This window comes from Camellia sinensis, chromosome 1 (assembly GCF_055761805.1).
Source record: "Camellia sinensis isolate YWXY chromosome 1, ASM5576180v1, whole genome shotgun sequence".
In the NCBI taxonomy this organism is placed as follows: Eukaryota; Viridiplantae; Streptophyta; class Magnoliopsida; order Ericales; family Theaceae; genus Camellia; species Camellia sinensis.
Genome location: NC_138961.1, coordinates 140,327,297 through 140,347,912, shown reverse-complemented (window position 1 = coordinate 140,347,912; position 20,616 = coordinate 140,327,297).

Sequence of the window (20,616 nt, the reverse complement as noted above, 5' to 3'; positions counted from 1 at the left end):
TTCTTTGAAGGCCAATAGAAGGCTTAAACTACAGTCAATGCAGTTCATAGTGTATGGGAATGCTCTTTATAAAAATGAGGTAGATGGTTTTCTATTAGAGTGCTTGGGACCAAAGGAAACATTGACTGCCATGGCTGAGGTGCATGAAGGCATTTGTGGTGCTTACCAGCCTGGTGTTAAGATGAGATGGTTACATATAAGGCATTCTTATTACTAGCCAACCATCCTTAAGGATTGCATAGAATATGCAAAAGGTTTCCAAGCATGCCAGAAGCACGGTATGATAAGACATGTTCCAATAACTAATCTACATGCAATAGTGAAGCCTTGGCCATTTAGAGGATGGGCAATGGACATGATAGGGAAAATTTACCCACCTTCTTTGAAACAACACTGTTTCATTCTAGTGGCTACAGACTACTTTACTAAGTGGATTGAGGCTAAGCCTTATAAGACTGTAGATCAGTCAAAGGTGATTGACTTCATTAAGGAATAAATTCATAGGTTTGGTATTCTATAGACCATAACTGTAGATAATGTGACTATGTTTAATGGAAAGCTAGTAAAAGCTTTTGTAGCAGAATTTAGAATTAGTCTTGTTAATTCCACCCTTTATTATGCACAAGCAAATGGCCAAGCAAAGTCATCTAACAAATCCTTGAAGAAAGAAATACAGAAGGTTATGGAGGACAATCTTAGGGATTGGCACAACTTATTGTTAGATGTATTATAGGCTTATAGGACTTCCCAAAGATTAAGCACAAGAGTTACCCCATATGCCTTGGTATATGGGCACGATGCAGTATTGCCTGTTGAGATCAATATAAAATCCTTAAGGGTCAAATACCAAGATCATCTACATATTGATCAGTATCATCAAAGCATGCATTTGGAATTAGAGGATGTGGATAAAGCTAGAATTTTGGCATTGAATAACATCCTTTTACAAAAGAGAAAGACAACCAAAAGCTATAATAAAAAGGTCCAACACATCAGTATTGATGAAGGGGACAAGGTGTGGAAAACAATACTTCTAATAGGAATTAAATGCCACAAGTTTGACAAATGGTTACCTAATTAGGAGGGACCATATCAAGTCCATAGAGTCTTTCCTGGAGGAGCTTACCATTTGAAGAATCTAAATGGGTATGTGCATCCTGGGAAAATTAATGGTAGATATTTGAAGCATTATTACTCAATTATGTGGGAAGCACAAAGAGTATAGAATCACCATATGGAAACATCAAGAAGAAACAATAGACACTTGTACAAATAATAATGTTTCATTTCATAACAAGTCAAGTACATTCTGCCACAAAATGGCCCAAAACTCGTTGCAGTGTTTCAACTATTCCCTTACAATGAGCTCTCTACTTCTAAATACTGGGAATAGTTGAATGGTAGTATTCATCTCTTGCCTATGGTTTGATAGCCCTTGGTGTGAAGAATGTAGCTTATCTGCATTTCGCTCCAAAGTCAGGTTGATTGCTGCTAATTCCTTCTCTAACTATGTCTTCCTGTGTAGAAGTTGGGCGTGAAACTGTGTGGAAGAGAAGTATTATCCCTTTAGCATTGAGACTTCATAATGGACATGAGAGAAAAACTCCTTGTCTTTTAAGAGTTCTTTCTCTGCAACCTTGGCTATTTGATGGATGTTGACATAAAAATCAATAGTTGCTGCGGCCTAGGACATGTGACTTTTGAAGGCAACATTGGTCTACTTAAAGAGATGTTAGCACTTGAGGAACCCATTCTTGATTATTGGTTTTTGTAAAGCCTTGAATGGAATCCTCAAGAAAGTCCTCATCAGCTCCAAGCAAGTGCCTAAGTCCATCTGAGGAAGGGAGATAGTAAACTCAATAGCAGAAGAGCCCTTAATTATCTCTAGAAAGGAGTCAGCTAAATCTAGTGGCTAAGTCTCACTGCCAAGTGGAAGCATTGGTGTATATATACCAAATAAGCTTGCCAACTGAGCTTTGAAGATGTCTATCTCCTCTTCTGACAAGCGGATTGTGAAGGAGCTACTTGTGGAAGGAAGTGTTGAAGAAACTGGTGCAGGAGAAGGAGAAAAAGATGCCTCAGTGGCATTTATAGTTCTGGCCACCAATAGGTCCAAGGAAAGGGGACTGGAACAGGGTATTCGAAGAAGTGTTAATGTGTTACCAGTGCTATCCCTAGAGGTACTAGCTGCCAATGAAGAAGAAGTGGTAGCAGGGGTATTCTCAGAAGGTAAAGGGGTGACTAGGACTGTAGGGGGTGTGGAAGTAGGCAGAGGTGAGGTGATGGTCACTAGGGGCCTGCTTAGGAACTCAATAGGATTAGGAGAGGGTGAGGAGATGATGATTGGCAGATCAAGCCTCAAAGGAATTAAGAAAGAGGCCATAGGGAGTGTAGAGGCAGAGGTTGGAAATATCAATTGTAGAGGCTCTACACTCATTGGAAAATTGAGGTCCACTTTTCCATTTCCGTTCAGGGCCTCTTTCAAATTTGCAAGACTCAGGAATGATCTTTCAGTTCTCTGTGGAGAGAAAGGAAATGGCAGTGAAAAAAGTATAGACATGCTAGTTGTTGTTGCATATCAAAAGAAAAGATGTATAAAGGCAGTGCTAAAAGAATATGACAAAATAAGAGGTATTGTAAAGGGACAAAGAGAATTACCAGCAGCTACAATAGTAACTGGAGAACTGCGAAGGGTGTGATCAGCAACTTTACGTTTCCTTGCAGCCTTCTTCTATGCTACCTCAACAGCAGCAGCCTCTTCCCTTGAAATCTTCGGCTGCCTCTTCTTCTTAGATCTCTGAAATACAATGACCTCCTTAGCCTGTTCCTTCTCTATTTCCTTGGCAACTACTTCGTGAGCAAAGTCCATAATGAGTTGGGCAGTGGGAGAAGCTGGTTTCTTCTTCCTTTTCAAGGGGGCCTCTTCTTTCTCTTCTTCATCTTCCTCTGAGGGGACCTCAGGTGCCTCTTCCACAAGCTCAAGCTTGAGTTGGGCCTTTTTTTTTTGTTGTTTACCCTTCAGTGTTTCTAGGGCTTATGCTCTCTGAGGTGAGGCTTCTTGCGAAGCTCCTATACTAGTAAAAGAAACACTGAGTAGAAGAATGGTATGAAGGAAGAGAAAAGAAAGGCAAAAGAAGAGGCAAAGCTTATACCCTTTTTAAGAAAGGCCCTGGTGATTCTAAGTACAGGAGTAGAAGTAGCGGAGCCTCTATGGTTGTGGCTTGCCCACCTTAGACTGGCACGTTCAGTTCTTTCAAGGACTCTAAAGTGGGAGTGGCAAAATGCATCTCCATATTGGCTGACCACCAGTCTTGGAATCTTTTCATGAACCCATTGTGATTGATGAAAGGCACGAATTTAAACTTGGAGAAATCATGTGTAGCTTTGATTTTGGCCTCATCCAACCTAGATTTTGGCACTTTTAGATTTCTAGTCTCAAGGTCAGAATTGGAGAGGTTGCAGAGGGGGACAGAGATCCTCTGAGTAAGCCCAAACTGCCTTGCAAATTGGAAGGGGCAGTACACCTCAAAAATGCACTTGTAAGCCCTGGGATTTAGGGTGCCAATGAAGAGCTCCCTCGAAATCAAAATAGAGGCCCACATTTCTTGGTGAACAGGCCTAGAACAAGTAGCATTAGCTAAGAAGGCCTTCAACCTTACTGGCCCTACAGTAGTATCAAAGGAGCAGAAAAAATAAGAGTGAATAAAGGTTGGTAGGTGATGGAAATAAGAAAAATAATGAGCAAAACTGGAGAGATATAGGGAAACTCTGGCATACTTCTCTTCGTAGGTGGTGGGCTCTTGTACCAAAAATCTTAAGCTACGAGAGTGGAAGTCGGTGAAATAGGCAAAAACCAGAGTTGGAGGACCCAAATGGACCCTCATTGATTAGGCTCTAGAGGCCTATTACAAAATTATGAACAAACCCTATATACATGGCCAAGAACGTAAGTGGCCAGGGCTATCCTCTTCTTTGATGCCAAAGCCTTAGCAAGAGGGACAAATTCAGGCATTATCTTTTGAAAGGAAGTACAAAAAAGATCTCACCGTCGATCACAGGACTTCCCTTTTATTCTCAAATGCCACAAAGTCACTAAGGAAAAATTCAAAAAAGGAATGGAAAAAGAGACTTTAAGGTTTGGGTAATCAGGACCGAAGGGATCACCAATGGGTGAGAACCCTAAAAGATGGCCCATGTCAAGAACGGTGGGGGCCATCATACCACACCGAAATTGGAAAAAGTTAAAGGCAGGCTTCCAAAAACAGAGAGCAACTGGGATAAGAAAAAAGTCTTCAGGAATTATGAACCTAGAGAGTTGAAGGGCATCAAGAATACAGAGGTCCTCTAGGTCTTGCTCCCGGGCTCCAACCACTCTATCATACCATTCTTTCCACTTAGTCTTCAATGTGGGCCAGCAACAATAAAGTCGATTGTCCCTCCAACCTCCCCAGTTGAAGCTCCCTACGCAGAGAAAGTAGTGGTCCTCCAACTGTAAGTACAAGGAAGGTAGTGTGTAGCTTGACTTTTCGTGCCCCTTTTCGAAAGACGAATAAGCCCTATAGTGTCGGATTCTCACGATTCTGAATCTAATCTCACAAGTGCAATGTGAAATAGATAAACACCAAAGAGTCAAAATCCGGCAAATCTTTCGGAAAATCAATTTTGAATCAATTTTAAAAAATGGACTGCTTTACCAGATACAGAGTTGCCACCTAAATATTTTTGGAAAATCTAAGAAACCCATGACTCGTGCCAAAGGCCACGTGTCCGTCATCACCAAGATTGTCTCAGCTCGGGAACTTAGGTACGGGGGGGGGGGGGAACGTCATGAATTAAGCAACCCCGCTCGCCCGATCAAAGATTGGCCCCTACTAATCATGATATGAATCTTATTTACATTATGTGCTCTTGTTCCGATTTATTAGGGCTACCATTACTATGTGATGCGCACACACACACAAGTATGGACTAAGTTTGTAAGAATTGGAACACTTGATCTCATGTTTGTTTGCAAAATTGTTTCGAATATGTACCACTTCAAAAAGTAATCGCATATAAACATTACTCAAATTATTCCAGTTCAAGCAATTAGCTTTCATCCACAGACATTCAAGCAGTTTATCAGATAAGCACTTAGCCTCATGGCAACAATCACAAGAATGCAATATGCTAAAGCAATAAAATGCTCACATAGTACTCCAAGGCAAGCCAAAAGAAAAGAGTTAGAAAAAATGCATGATCCTAACTAATGCAATATGATTAATGCAACACATGCAGTATGCAATTACTAGGCTCGATTACTAATATGGCATATGAATCAATTTGATAGCATGCGGTCTAAGCATGTATTCAAAGAATGTTTAATTACAATGCAAGTTAGAATGATGAACCAAGTCTCGGTGCATGCAAAACAAGTGGATGCAAACATGAGGTATGCTAAACAAAGCATGATGCTTCTAAGCTAACTATCATAAGCAGATAAATAAAAAGGAGAAAGACGTGAGGTTGGAAGACATACACGTTATTACAACATTACGCCCTCACACAGAAGGGTCCGAATGAACTAACTAGATAAACTAATTAACTAGCTATTACAAAGAGGATTAACTAATTATTACAAACCGAATGAAGCTAACTATTCTAGCTAGTTATTACAACATCACAATTTAACTAATTAATTAATTACAAAATTCTAATTAGCTAACTAATTAATTACAACATGAAGTAACTAAATTAGTTACTCTAATTACTCCTCCTTGGGAAACAAGGAATGCTCATGCATGCGCGAACTTTCCATCCGAAAAAGCTGTTGTTTCTACTGCTAGATACCTCTATTGCACAGTAGAACACTTACACTGTTTTGCACCTCAAAACCAACTTTGTTCTACTTCAAAAGTACACTGCTGGATTCTGCACAGGTGGCCAGCAGGCTAGAAGTCATGGCCTGCCGGCCACTGATGACTGGATTCTCCTGCTGCAATAGATAGTAATCAAAGCAGGAACAGGGTATTCTTAAGGGTTTGTTTGCACAACTTACCTCTCCTTGTCATTTGAACAGCTCAAAGAAGTAGTAAACTTGGCTTACAAACCATTAATGAATGCAATTCCATTGCATGATGGCTTATGAACCAAGTGGGCAAATTCAATGAATGCAACAAATAAAGACTCTCAAACTGTCTCCCTATCATGAATGATCAAGGGAAGTGGTTGACAATGACTCTTGAACCGTTTTCATCACTAATGAGTATGAAACGACTCAAGACTCAAGGGTTCAATTAACGTCCAATTGAACCCAAACCAAATTATTATCTTGCCCATTTTTAGTGACCAATTTTATTACTCCATTTTAATTACCTTTCAATCCTTTAATCAATTAAGTCCAAAAGTGAGTTTAAGTTCTTTAAAGGAGAGAAGTGTCAAACCAAGAGTTGACTTAAGGCATGAGAGAGATGTCATGTCGTTGATAATGAACCCCTAAAAGGGATTAAACCATTAAGCATGACAACCTCAATCTCAAGCTTAAAAGAACAATAGGTTTGAAACAACTCTCAAAGAAAAGCAAAAGCCAAGAAAGGAGGGAGGTTGCAGAGGTGATTAAAGGTGATCACAAGTAAGAAAAGCATGAAATAAATGCTATCAACTCAAATAGGATGGTGGCTAAGGCTTAAACCACCAAACCTATGAGGACAATTGCACTATAAGCATGCAATACAAGGCTCAAATGCAATGAACACAGTCTTAAAATAGTGCTAAATAAGTCCTAAAACATGCTAAAATTAAGATAAAAATGGCTAGAACAATAAGCTAAAACATAGATTATGTTAGACTAGTAAGCAAGACACAAGGAGGGGAGGCTAACCCCTCCAATTTTGGACTTCAAACCATTATTTTAGCCATTGAAATAACTCTGAAAATTATAGTTTAAAAGCTCAAAAAGAGATGGTGTGGTGATGGGAAACACAAGGGTAAAGGTCTTGAAAGCAAGGTGTAAAGAAGAGTGAACCACCCATCAAGCCTTATTGGCCTTAAACCACAAGTTTCAGCCAAAAAATACAGAGTTTATACAACCCAAAAATAGTGGGAAAACAGTAGGAAAAAGAGTAAATAAAGCAAGAAGAGAAGCAAAGCTTTATACCTCTTGAAGAGGAGAACCAATTCTAGGCAACAAATCAAGACCCTCAAGAGCTCAAACAAGGCTCAAAGGTACTTCAGCTCAAAGATGGAGAGGTTTGGTTAAGAGTGTATAGGCAAAAGCTTGCAAAAAGCTAAGAAATTACAAGAGAGAGAGAGAATTATAAAGAGAGAGTGAGAAAGAGAGAGAAAGAGAGAGAGAGAGAATTTTTGCTCTAAAATTCCAACCTTCAAAATGGAAAGGGGAGGCATCCTATATATAGGAAACCATGCAACTCCCTCAGAAATAACAATACATACACGTGTAAGAAGGTGCATGCATGTATGCCAACAGCTGGCACAACTGGTAGAAAAATGTTTGCAAAATGCACTTATAGCCGATAGGCCACTAATGGTGGTTGGTAACCAGAAGCAGTGGCCGACAGCCAATAGACGAGGCCGGCAGGCTACAAGAGGTTGCAGGCTTGAAAAACTCTAGTTTTGGTCCAAAAATAAGGTAACAAGTGTATGGGGTTTGAAAAGCTCAATGTTGTGATAATCAACTAAGGACCCTGAGCACTTACCAAGCATATACACATCATTGGGTGTGCAAGTGGTGATGTCCAAGTCGTAAAGGCGATCAAAAATGGGGTGTCTACAGTTGCCCCTCTTTGATAGAACTCAAAGTTATAAAATGACGTGAGTGAATGTCAAAGTCCGAAGATGACCCATTTTGACAAGGCCATAAGACTTGGACAAACAATCAAGACAGAAATAAATGGTTGCACCCGCAGGTTGCCTATGTATCTCCTTTCAAGGAATCAAAGCAGCGTAGTTCTGGGGCAAGATGCAAATGATATGTACAAAGAAAATTTTGAAAGCTGGACTCACATGCTTCATGAAGCCGATTATTTTGAAAACTCATGATCATGTAAGATGATGCAATAAGCAATAATAGGATAACAACATATGAATGGGCAACTTTAAGCTTAAAACCAACACAAGTTCCATCCAAAAGATCTAAAACACACTCTGACCATGCCAAAACACGAGACGAGGAAAGAAAACACCGCTCAGGGCTGCGTTTCACGCATCCTGAGAAATAGAAAAACAAAAACCGCTTAGGGTTGTGTTTCACACATCCTGAGATAGAAAGAAAAACCACTTAGGCTCGCGTTTCACGCGTCCTGAGATAAAAGGAGAACCGCTCGGGCTTATGCTTCACGCGTCCTATGATAAAACCCGCCCAGGGCCGCGCTTCATGTGTCTTGAAATAGAAGGAAAAACCACTCAGGCTCGCACTTCATGTGTCCCGAGATAGAAGAGAAAACCACTTGAATTCACGCTTCACGCATCCTGAGATAAAACCCGCCTAGGGCCGCGCTTCACGCGTCCTGAGATACAAAAGAAACTACTTGGGCTCGTGCTTCACATGTCCCGAGATAAAATACACCCAGGGCTGCGCTTCACGCGTCCCGAGATGAAACATGCCCAGGGCCACGCTTCACGCCTCCTGAGATATAAGAAAAATTGCTCAGGCTCGTGTTTCATACGTCCCGAGATAAAACACGGAGGACTGAAAGTGTGCGATAGATAAACAAAATGAATAAGTGCGATAGATGCATGAAGTGAACAAGTGCGATGGATACACAAAGTGAATAAGATTACAAATCACCACAGTGATAGAAAACCAACAGATGAGGCTACTGAAAGCATATTCTATGCAAGACCAAAAAACACATACGAGTACACATTCTATGTATGAATCATAAGCGATGCAAGGCACGGATGTGATATAAGTGTATATGAAAATGCATGTTCTATGCAACTGAAGAGAACAAAGATGTAATTTGATGAAACAAACAAAAACAATATTCAGTGGCGATCTCTGATTTACCTCTTAGAGGCATTGTAATATGCTTAAAAAGGATACACCTCACTCAGAGTGGCAAGTGGGACACGTTCACACATCGAAACGCAGCTGCAAGCTCCCAAAACAGAATCTTCCATACACTACTCAGGAAGCAGAAGCACAGAACATCACTAGGACCCAAATGAGAGCCACCGGCCTCCATCAAGGCCTTCTGTCTACAGATGTGGCATGCCTGCCACCCGTGGTAGTTTCGGGGCAAATTGGACTTTTTGCTTCGGGTCTTTAAGTATAATACTTCATACTTCATTTCCTCACTTCTCCAAGCCTGAAATCATTTCTCCTCCCTCTCTAGGTGCTTTCTCTCTCTAGATCCGTGCTTTGTACATGTTTTCCAACACCCCACACACACTTTTTTCATAAAAACCCTCTTGATTCTCTACATTTTGAACCGATCAGATTTTGATCTCGTCGCTTTTTCTACATTTTCACCACTCTACACTTGTTTCCCTTAAGTTTCTCTCGTGTTCTGTGAACTTTTTCGGGTTTTGACTTTTTCTCCCATTTTCTCTCTCCTGGGGTTGACTTTTTCTAAGATTACCATTTTTTCTCCATTTTTCTTCACTTTCACCTACCTTTCACCCATTTTCCAGATGGTCGATGATATGCCTCATGACGGAGCTCCTCCCGAGGTTCCACATGTGTTTCTACCTATAGCCAAGGTAGAGGAGCCAACAGTTGCCGAGGCTGGCAGGGCGGCAGAGGACATTGAGGTTGACCTTGAGGCAGAGCTCACGCCAGAGTTCGAGCCAGAGCTATTACCACTGAGAGTGTGGCTCTTCGATCCGGTGACATATCATCCCCACACACTCATATTACCGCTTAGAGGCATCGGGCGTTTCAACGACTTTTCTTGTGGCGTATCAAAGGACCTACTGAGGGAGCCGAACTCCCATCTTTCTTCCAGCGCTACTAAGGTATGAACTCTGTTTTCATGCATTCCTTCCTTTCCTTTAACTGCATTTCTTGCATTGCCTTTTATCTGATTGCTCTTTCATCACTACCTGATTCACTTTTTCTCTACCACATGGAGACTCCCGTGCCTACAAAGAGTATGGAGCGACAATGGCGAAGGACTGGTATGATGAGCTCCCTGCTGGGGTCTGAGATATCGTCGATGAGTGGCTTCGGCCTTTTCTACTCCAGACTGTCATGCGTCATAGCGAGCCGACCACTTTTCAGAGTGTTGGTGGAGAGGTGGTGGGACACCACCAACTCTTTCCACCTCTCTACTACCGAGGAGATGATGATGACTCCCTGTGACTTTGCCATGATCACAAGCTTAAAAGTAGGGAGTGATCCGATCCTCTTTGACACAGACATGGACGAGTGGGAAGCCATTTGGATCCACCTATTGAGAGCACGCCCACCTCTATATCGACTGGCCATGGTGAGATACAGTTGGTTCGCCGAGCAGTTCCGCAGGAGTGAGCCTGAGACACTAGAGGAGAGAGCAATATGCCTGCCGATTCCTAATGTTTGTTCTCGGTACCACCTTGTTTTCGAACAGGTGGAACACCATGGGTTTATACCTGCTGAGTGCCCTGGTGGCCCTGTCCCGAGTTCAGTTTTATAACTGGGGTGAAGCTGGCCTCGCCACCCTTTATGGCTATATGAGCTCCACCTCCCGCATGAGGGGAGAACGGATCGGAGGCTACTGGCGAGTTGTAGACTCGAATTTCTTCGTGCCCCACTTTCAGAGAGCTCGAATTGGTCTTACAGTTCAGACTCCCGTCACGGTTCTGAATATAATCTCACAAAGTGCAATGTGAAACTGATAAACACCAAAGAGTCCAATCCGGAAAATCATTTTGGAAAATTGATTTTAGATCAAATAATGCCAAAACTGGATTGCTTTGCTAGATTACAGAGTCGCCACCTAAATATTTTATTTTTAGAAAATTTAGGAAACCCTGACTCGTGCCAAAGGCCAGGTGTCCATTATCACCGAAATTGCTTTGGCTCGGAAACTTGGGTACGAGAGGGGAAGGTCATGAAATGAGCACCCCCGCTCGCCCGATCAAAGGATCGGTCTCTACTAAGAATGATATGTTGTTTTATAAACACATGTGTTCTTATTCCGCTTATGAGCTAACTTTACTATGTGACGCACATAAGCAAGTATAGGCTAAAATCGCAAGAATTGGAACATTTCAACTTATGTTTGTTTTCAAAAATGGTTTGAAGTTGCCATCCTTAAGTGGGCTAAAATGCGGATTTGCCACCTCAAGTTGGCTTAAAACATGATTTGCCACTTCGCAAAGTGGGCTTAAAACTCACATTCATTGAATTGTTCCAATTCAAGCAACAAAGCCTTCATCCACAGGCATTCATGCAGTTAATCATTTAAGCAAATAGCCTTATAGCAAGCATGTTATCATGGCAACACTCACACTCATGCAATATGCTAAAGCATAAAAGCTTACCAAGTACTCCAAGCCGAAACAAAAGCTAGTTAGAAATATGCATGATCCTAACTATGCTACATGCCTAATGTAACACATGCAATAATGCAATTAATAGACTTGGCTACTAATATGGCATATGATTCGATTTGATAACTATAGACCCCATTTTTGACCGCCTTTAAGACTTGGGCGCCATTGATTGTTTACTTGGTGATGAAAGTTGTGCAGTGCAAATGTTCGATTTCTTCGGCAAGGGGAGCGTCAAATCCCAACCCATAACCCGTTTTTGGACCAAAACTATTTTTTCCAAAATGATTTTGAGACCTTAAAACCCTCTCTTTGAAAATATTTTTGAAACAAAGTTTCTACGATGTTTCGAGGCTCGCATTTCGTTAAATGTTGCGCTTTTCGGTAAATTGAGCAAGGACAAAGTGGAAATGAATGGAAGACAGGCGAACTCTTTGAAAAATCTTTCAAAACACCTTATTTAGGGGTTTGGGGTTGAAGAAAATGGGAGAGGAGAGAAGAAAACTAGTTGAGGAGAAGTTAGGTATGAATTCGGTTGGATTGAAACTGAGAAGTCTTCACTCAAAGAAGGATATCTCTTAGCATAGTTAGAATTTTGATATCAGGCTGCCACCATTGGAAAGCTTTCTTCTGGAGCTTCAATTTAGGGACAATAATAACCTGCAAAGGAGTCAAGATGAAGGAGATATGCCCATTTGAAGTTGGACCGGGAGAGCAGATTTTTCTGTCAGCCACTGGTGAAGAGTGCCAGCCATGGATGATGTAGTGCCGACCAAAAATGAACCCATTGATGGCCGGCTAGCCAATGATGTCAAAACTTAGATTTTTTGCAGATATTTACCTCTAGCTGTTTCCATATTGCTCCAGTTGTCCTGTAATCAGATATTTCGACCTAAAGCTCATATATTGCTATATATGGAGGCCATATCTCTTATATTGGAAGGTTAGAAAGTTTGGGAGCCTCTCTCTCTAAAATCTCTCTCTCTCTCTCTCTCTACAATTTTGACAGAGTTTTGTGAGCAAAATTTCTGCCTCTGTCTCTAAAATCCTCTCTCTCTTCTTATTTTGTAGTTGAAAGTGGGAATTCTCTACATATTTGCATGCACCTCCTTAACCAAATTAGACTACCTTGTACCTAAGGTTCTTGGAGGTCTTATTTGAGCTCTCAAAGCTAGTTTTGGCTCAGAAAGTGGCTGTTTGTTGTTGTGCTTCAAAGGTATAGGCTTAATCCCATTTAAGCTTAATTTTGCACACTTGTTTGGCCACCTTTGCATGCTGTTTTTTGCCTAGTTTTCAAATACAAAAACCTTTATTTTTAAGGTTCAAAAATGGTGATTTAAGGCCTTTTGGTGTTAGGGGTGGTCCACCATCTTTTGTAGTTTGTTTGCTAAGTGTTGAGCCATCTTTTAAAGCTTTTCAAACAACTCTTTTTTGGCCTTTAAACCACTGAATTCCAGGGGAATTTCAGTGGCAAAACTTAGTTTTGAGGTCCAAAATTGGAGGGGATGGCCTCCCCTCCTTGTGTCTTCTTTGCAAGAGTAGATGGGCCAACATGTGAGCATGATTTTCTACCATCTTGTGGCTTGATGTTAGCATGTTTTTGCTACTTTTTTTACCTGCTTTAGCTCTGTTTTGAGCTGGTTTGGTCACTTGGGGCTTGCTTTGTATGCTTGTAGTGCAATTGTGCTTGCTATGTTAGTTTGTGCTATGAATTAGCCTTTCATTCTAGCTCTTTCTAGCCTACTTCAAGCATGTTTTAGAACTTCATTTAAGTTGTTTTAGGACTACTTTGAAGTGTTTGTCCTATGTGAGCTTTGTATTGTATAGCTAAAGTGCAAATGCTTTCACTAGCTTAGTGTTTTAAGACCTCTAACATGTTTTGGATGAGATCATTGCATGTTGCAGCATCATTTGACATGTGATTTCAGTGCATATATCTCTACCACGCTCTCACATATATCACTCTTTCATTGATTTTAAGAGTCGTGTTTTGAGCCCAGCTTGCGAGCCAACACATGAGCATGTTTTTTATAGCCTTTTGTGCCTAAATTCCAGCATGATCTAGCCATTGTTTTGGCATGTTTAAGCTCTGTCCAGAGCTGGTTTGGTTATTTGTGCTTGATATTGCATGCCTCTAGTGTAGTGCTCTTCACTAGTTTATCGCTTTTGGCCTTTGAGCATGTCTTGCATGTGTTGCTTGCATGTTGTAGCACTATTTTTCATGCCATTTCAACACTGAAAATTCTACAATGTCCCTGATTTCTTCACTTTTCATTTGTTTTGAGGGTTGATTAGTCTTAAGGTTGTGTTTAAGCTCGAGATTGAGACTTGTGCTTAATGGCTTTAACCCTCTTTTGAGGGTTCCTCCTAGCCAAAGGCATGATCTCTCTCATGTCTTAAACCATCCTTTGGTTGACTCCTCTCTCATTAGAGGACACTCAACTTGGACAAATTGACTAAAGAATGGCTTGGTAATGCTAAAATGAGTAAACAAGAATTGGACAAGTAAAGCATGACTAAGATAAGTATGTTGTGTTTGCATTGCATGATGTTCAATCGGACGTTACATTGAACACAAGGTAGATTGGTCCATTTCATACTCAAAGTGATGAAAATAGCCAATCTCCTTTGTCTCCATTGCCTTTGATCATCAATGATAAGGTAGTGGTCTAGAGTCTTGTTTTTGTGCATTCATTGAAAGTGTACAACTTGGATCTTTGGCCATCATGCATTAAAAATGCTTGATTGGTGGTTTTGGATCCAAGAGCGCCACTCCTTTGATGTTTTGAGATGATAAGGAGGGGCACAGTACAAACATATCCTTGGAAAACCTTCCATTTTCCTCTGTCTGTGCTCTGTTGCAATGTGGCAATTCAGCACACTAGTGGCCGGCAGTGGTCCACTGATAGCTGGTAATGCCTCTTTTTGGCCGGCAGATGGCCGGCAGCAAGCTCTCATGGCTGGCAGGCCACTGGTGCATTCCTCAGCAGTGAATTGGTAAGGTGGAGCAGAAAGTTCTTGGAGAAACCCTGCAAACAGAGCCTCTCAAGAGCAAACCGAAAGGCGTTTCAGGGCGGAAGCCGAGTGCATGCATCTTTTATTTCCAAAGCAGAGCTGTGGCAGTGTAGTTAATGCTTTACATGTTTAGTTAGCATGAATTTGTAATTTAATTAATTAGTTTGCTAATTAGTTAAGTGTTGTAATAATTAAGAAGCTTAGCTTAGCTATTTCTTTAATTTGTTTTGTAATAATTAGTCTAATTAGTTTAATTAGATTAGTTTGATTAGCTTAGCTTATTATAGCTTACCTTATTTATTCGGACCCACCTTTGCGAGGGCAGTCTGTGTGTGCGTGTGCATGTCTTCCAACCCCATGTCTTTCTCTTTTTTATTTAACTGCTTTCGATGGTTAGCTGAGGGCACGTTTTGATTAGCATACCTTATGTTTTGCATGTTTGCATCGTTCATTTGTCTTGCATGCACCGGGCTCAGCGCATCATTCAAACTGCGTCGTATTTCAATACTTATTTGAATACATGTATTAAATCGTTGCACTCATATGCCATCTTAGATTGTCGAGCCTATTTAGTTGCATTATTGCATGTGTTGCATTAGGCATCTTATATAGTTAGGATCATGCATATTTCTAACTAGATTTTGTTTTGGCTTGGAGTACACTGTAAGTGTTATGCTTTGGCATACTTGTATGAGTGTGAGTATTGCCATGATCGCATGCTTGCCATGAGGGTATTTGCTTATGTGATTAACTGCATGAATGCCTATGGGTGAAGGCTTTTTTGCTTGAATTGGAACAATTCGATGAGTGTAAGTTTTAAGCCAACTTTGCGAAGTGGCAAATCATGTTGTTTTCAAGCCCACTTGAGGGTGGCAAATCAGTGCTTTAGCCCACTTACGAGTGGCACTCTCAAACCATTTTCGAAAACAAACATGAGTCGATTCATTCCAAATCTCGCGACTTAGTTTATACTTGTATGTGTGCGCCACATAGTAAAGTTAGATTAATAACCGCATAAGAACACGTAAGGTTTATAAAATAACATATCATGGTAGTAAAGACCGATCCTTGATCGGGAGAGCGGGTGCTCATGTCTTAACTTTCCCCTCTTGCACCCAAGTTCCTGTGCCGAGGCAACTTTGGTAATGACGGACACGTGGACTTTAGCATGAGTCAGGGTTTCCTAAATTTCCCAAAAAATAAACCATTTTGGTGGCGACTCTTTAATCTGGAAAAATAATCCAGCTTTGGCATTATTTGATTTAAAATCTGATTTTCCAAAATGATTTGCTGGATTGGACTCTTTGGTGTTTATTAGTCTCACATTTGCACTTTGTGAGATTAGATTAAGAACCGTGACAGGAATCTGAACTGTAGGAGACCAATTCGCGCCTCTCCAAAAAGGGGGCGCGCGAAGAAATTCGAGTGCTACAGTTTCTGGCGACTCTGCTGGGGATTTAAAGAACTTGACTCAAACTCATGATATGTTGTTTTATCTACATTTGTGTGTTTCTTTGTATTGCGTGTGCATAGGTGTGCCTAAGTCACAGTGTTTGCCATCTGTTATTCCTGAGCGATTTGCCGAAGGCTTGCTTAGAAAGGCATGCCATAAGGCTGACCGGTTACGGGCTCTGCCACGATGGGAACACAAACCTTGGATCTAGATCACCGTTGTCCCATTTGATCCTCCTTTCACTTCTTGGTGTTAGGAGCGAGAGGTGTATTAGGTGGTCTTTCTGAGGCACCCCTTTTGACCAATTGACCTAGTTGCATATCGGAAGCTATAGAGACTGTTCCAAACTAGGGTAGGTTGCTCACTCAAATACAGGATGGTTTGAAACTGTATGTTTGCGTTGTGAAACCCTAGCTTTTGACGAAACTAGGATAGGGTAACCCTACCCCATCATAAGGGTGTTTTGGCTGTCTTTAACTGGTATATGCTTTACAGTGAAACTGTATAGGGATGTGCATATCAGTTGCCAAGTTGGTATCATTTTATGGGGCAGAATTCAATGTGGAATACAGTTATTCAGCGTTGCTCATATCTGTTCTAGTGAAATTGGGTTGAGATGCTGTCTGTTTTCTCTTTTGCAAGGTAGTCCTGAAACTATAGCTTCAGAAGGCTCTGATATCCCCCGGGTACATTGAACTTCTGTTGATAGACTTTGTCAGGTCAGGAGACTTAGCTCAAGAGAAACTAGTGTTTCCTTCGCCGGTGGCAAGGCAAAGAAGGGCCAGACAGGGCTCATTGGTTCAACTGATCCGGCAGTCACTAGTCACATCACCTTTGTTCAAACTTAGCAGACCCGTGATAGCATAGAGTTCGGAAGAAGTTGTGGCCATGATAGCCGCATTAAACTAGGGAATCGCCATGCAGGATGAGACCAATGCTGAAATGCAACGCCTATCTGGGGCAACTACCACACATCCAGTCTCTGGACCCCAGCCGAACTTTGACCCACTTCCGCCAGCTGAAGATTTGTAGGGTCCAGATCCTCGAGAAGGATTGGCTCAAGCTCAGGTTTTCACACCTCTGGTGCAGCCTAATGAGAGGCCTTATTCCCTTGATATTAATGAGCTTGACCCGACCTCATTAAAAATTGCAAACCTTGAGAAGCAATTCAAAAAGGCATAGGGCCTTAACTTTATTCCCGACATTGAGGATGGGTACACCAAGGTTATCGTAAGGCTCCCAGACAAATTCAAAATGCCACACCTTGACCGTTTTTCCGGGTCTGGAGATCCTATGGTACACATTTGGCTTTTCTTGGACGTTCTGAAACCGATGGGTCTGACTAAGCCGCAGAAACTCTCTCTGTATAGAAGACCCCTGTCGGGTGTAGCAGCCACTTGGTATACCAAGTTGGAGGATAAAGTGAAGCAGAATTGGGAAGAGTTGGCTGAGGCCTTTGTCAATCAGTACTCTTACAATACCCAAGTTGAAATGACCATCCAAGAGCTTGAAGTAACCCACTAGAATCCTGCAAAGTCTTTTGTGGAATTTGTTGCAAGTTGGAGAACAAATGCAGCACAGATGACAGATCGTCCTTCTGAGAGGGACCAAGTACGGATAGTGGTGCAGAACCTTGATCATGATATGTTGCAAAAGTTGATAGTTGCTCCACTATTCAGTTTCAAAAGCTTGCATGAACTGGGGGTTCAGATCAAGAGTGCGTTCAACAGAGGGATTATTCCCAGAACAAGTGAACCAATAAGGAGGGTGATTTCCGGGAGTACCAATGCTGGTAGTAGCACTATTCCCAAACCCATTGAAATCAATACAGTCTCCATAGTCGACCTTTTTGCTAAGTCAAGCCCACAAACAGCTGGCCCAACCCAAGCTTAGGGTAGAACTTTCACCTCCCTCTTTATGAACCTAACTAGCACACTAAAAATCTTGATGGAAAGAGGGTGTCTCAAACCCCTTGATCCTCAACCTCTGCCTGACCCACTCCCTGCCAGACATAACCCCACAAAATACTGTGTGTATCATCAACAACGCGGTCATGGCACCGGTCGTTGCTACCGGTTTCGTTATGAGGTCCACAATCTCATCGACAACCAGACGATAGCTCCACCTCAACACCCTAAGGACCAAGTACCTCATCCACACCTCAATCTAATCCATACATTGCCATCCACCTACAATCCCAGCATATACATCACCCCGGCCTATCTACCCAAGCCTGAGGTGTTTATCCCAGAAAGCATGGACTTATGCATGTTGGATGCATTTGAACCCCGATCATCTCAAACCTGTGAACCCACTACTTTTGAGCTGATGAAAATGATTGAAGATCTTCAAAGAACTGTGGCAGATCTGGCCTTTGGGATATTGGCTCCGTCATCAACTACATCACATGCTAGAAATTTCATGCCAAAAGGCTCCCCAATCTTAGGACGGGCTGCATTGGAAGAAGGCCAATCTCTTGGCAAAGTGGAGGCAAGTAGTAAGAACAAGGTAGGGGCAGGCATTGGTCTCCATGAACACCTTCTGTGGGCTGTTGAGGTTTTGAAGTTCGAAGGACTGAACAAACAGCAAGTGCTTACAGTTGTTACAAAGACTGTGGATGACACTTTTGTCGCTCAAGTTGGGGGCATTTCGAAACAAGGGGCAAGCCGGAAAAGGGATGTCGTACCAGAAACATTCCTTTAAGCTCCAATCCTACACTCGAAAGAGATCATCAAACCCAATCAGCACCTGCCAACCCCTTTGTTGGTACCTCCACAACTCCACAAACCTCGAAGTACCAACCCCGAGGCTAGAAGGTCTTCAATCCCCTCCACATGACTTTGTCCAAAGCTCTCTAAATCCTTATAGGACAAGGCTATCTCAAACCGCTTGAGCCCCGACCTCTCCCGAATCCCCTTCCGGCCAAGCATGATGCTGCAAAGTATTGTGCCTTCCATCAACAAGCCGGCCATGACACTAACATTTGTTTTTGTCTTCGCCATGAAATACAAGATCTCATTGATAAGGAGGTCATCGTTCCACCAGGTCCTGCAAAGTCTATCAGCACTGGATCGGTGAACTTGGGGGATAATGTGACTATGTGATCGGGAGATGAACCACCTGCGGACAGTGCTCAGGTTACTCCAGATATGGCAGATGGCATGCACTGTTTTGAGCAATGTGCAAATGCTGTTTGCTTAACTTTCTGACTTGGGTATTGAGTCAGTTTTGTTGTGTTGTATTAAGTCTGTCTTGTTATATCGAGTCAGTCCTGTTGTGTCAGAGTCGGGTGATCTCGGGGGTGTTACCTCGGACAGCACTATCTTGTTTTGTGTTTGTCTTTTACACTCTTTCTTTTGCGTCTGTTTCTACCATTGGGCCAGTTGTGCCAGAAGATCTAAATGAAATGGCAGTGCTTTTCACCTACTTTTCTGTGCCTTGAAATCATTGTATTGACCTAAGTTTTTCAAAACTTTTTCTAACACTGTGATGAAAACAAAGAGGAAGGAATTCCTTTGGGATTTGCAAAAATTTGGTCAACTGAGAAAAAGAGAGGCATGCTAAGCCCTTAATGAATGAGATCATGTTTGTTAATGTGAGTACTGAAAAGGATCCTGGCTTGATCCAGATTGGTTCTACATTGTCTTTGACGCAAGCGACTAGTCGCTTTGTTAAAAATTTTTAAAAAATGTTTTGCATGTTCCTGCGAAGACATGTATGGAATCGACCTCGAGATTGTGCAGCATAAGATCGATCTCAGCCTCAAGACTCAACCCCTTTTGCTTTCAAACCTTTAACTTGGATTCAGAATGTTCAACGGTTAACCACAATGTGAGACTTGTATGGCCAGATTTGAAGCAACCCATGAACTAGGGGCAATAATGTCATATGACATCAAATGAGGCCAGCTAGGCTAGATTTGTAGCAGCCCTCGAACTAGGGGCAAGAAGGTCAGATGTTATCAAAGAAAGCTTGCAAAGCTAGATTAGAAGTAGCCCTTGAACTAGGGGCAAAAATGCCAAATGTGCTCAAAGATTCAAAAGATGAGTCATTCCGCAAACCAATGAAGACTGGCAAATAAGCCAAATTCCAACAGCTGGAAGAAGAAAGTTTTGTTGAAGGACAATCAAGTTCTTATCCACAACACTAGGGGCAAATTCAGCCAACATTGGATAGACTTCTACATCATCAGCAAACAGCAGCCATTCTCCTGGATTTAGATGGCTTCGAGATCCTACGACCATTCAACATGGACAAAGTTAAACTTTTTTATCCTTGAGAGGCTCACTGGGTCGAAAACCCAGAACGACGGCCCAAGTAAAAGTTAGAGTAAATGAAAAAGAAAGAACAAAAATGAAAAAAAGAAAAGAAGAAAAGAAAAGAAAAGAAAATAAGAAAAGAAAAGAAAAACAGAGCTCGCAAGGTTGAAAACCTGGAAGGGTGGCCTTGGTAAAAGTTAGAGCGCAAAATGAGAGTATTAAGACCCGAGTGAACCTCAACCCGAAACTACGTCAGGCCTGATTCTCATGTTTGGGATACGTAGGCAACTTCATCCTGAAGTTCGGCCCCAGCCATTTTCAACCTGTTCGTCTCATCCATGTTGAATGGTTTATCCTTCTTCAACTCAGCTATCTTATCCATGTGCAAATTGGCTCGTCTTCGTGCTCATCTTT